Below are 1285 nucleotides of genomic sequence, written 5' to 3'. Positions count from 1 at the left end.
GTGTTATTATTATTATTATTAGTTTTTTAGAAATTTCTAATGAAAGTCTCCATTATATGTCAATGAAAGATTTTGTGTTCAAAGAAACCCACTTGCTCCTGAGTGGAGGGGGTGGGATGTGACCTCAAAGGCAATGCTAGGTCCTGTTTTTTGCTCCACAGTCTTTCCTGCTTCTCTTGCCTAGGGATGGAAAAACTCATCATTATTTCCTGAGGCAAAAGTGGCAGATTCTCCATCACGCTATGGTTAAAATGAAAACCTTCTCTAACAAGGAACCCCCCTGCTGGTATTAACTCTTAATATTTTCCAGCAGTGGCTTTAACCTTTTGTGGGGTCATGGACATATTTTAGAATCTGATGGAATCAAGGATCTTTCTCCTGGGCTGGGTTTGTAGCTGAGTGGTAGAGCCCTTGCCTAGTCTGTGGGTGAGGCACTGGGTTTGATCCTTGGCACCTCCTAAAAATAAATAAATAAAACAAAAGTATTGTGTCCATCGACAATTAAAAATAAAAGATTTTTAAAAGAACCTTTCTCCTAGAAGACGGGTGTGCACAGTGATCACACCTTGAGGTCTCATGCCTCTGAAGTCCATCTTTGGACTGTGTTGAAGGACTCCTGCTTTTTCAGTAAATTAGCTTTTCTCATTAACTGGCCGGTCTTCACTAGCAGAGCTTAAGGGTAATGAAACTGAGTTTCCATGGGAGAAAAAGAAACCAAAAGGAACTTCTCTGAGGGGTGAGAAGCCACCAAGGGGACAAATGGGGAAGAAAGATTCTCAGGGGAGTTTGGAGGGTGGCCAAAGACAAACTTCTCAACTTCATCGCCTTGTCTAGAGTTGGCCATCACCATCCATTCCAGGCTTTCCTAACTTATTTTGCTCGCGGCTGTCATAATGCCAAAGTCACACACCTTCTTGGAATCGTTCCCCGACACACACGGCTTCTCAAAGGCCGCCCTGTGCTGTGAGTAAGATGTCCAGAGGGGAGCAGAGTCCCCTGTTTCCTGGCTTCTTGCCACCTTATGCAGCTCACGCGTCCTTCAGACCCCTAAAAGGGGTGGGAAGTTCCTTGGAAGAAGTGACGGGGAGAGGATATATCACCCCGACTCAGACGTGATCTTGGCACAAGCACCGAGTAGTGATGTATTGATAAACATCAAAAGAAGAAGTGAATTCCAAGCAAGAAAGTGAACTGGAGCAGCTCCAGAAAGCCAGATTTCCCCCCACCCCCTAAAGACAGAAAGTGATTTGTATTGCTCAGCAGGACGTGGTGAAGAAATGTGTAT

The sequence above is a fragment of the Ictidomys tridecemlineatus genome, chromosome 1 (genome assembly GCF_052094955.1).
Source record: "Ictidomys tridecemlineatus isolate mIctTri1 chromosome 1, mIctTri1.hap1, whole genome shotgun sequence".
Classification (NCBI taxonomy): domain Eukaryota; kingdom Metazoa; phylum Chordata; class Mammalia; order Rodentia; family Sciuridae; genus Ictidomys; species Ictidomys tridecemlineatus.
Note: the sequence above shows the minus strand (reverse complement) of the source record.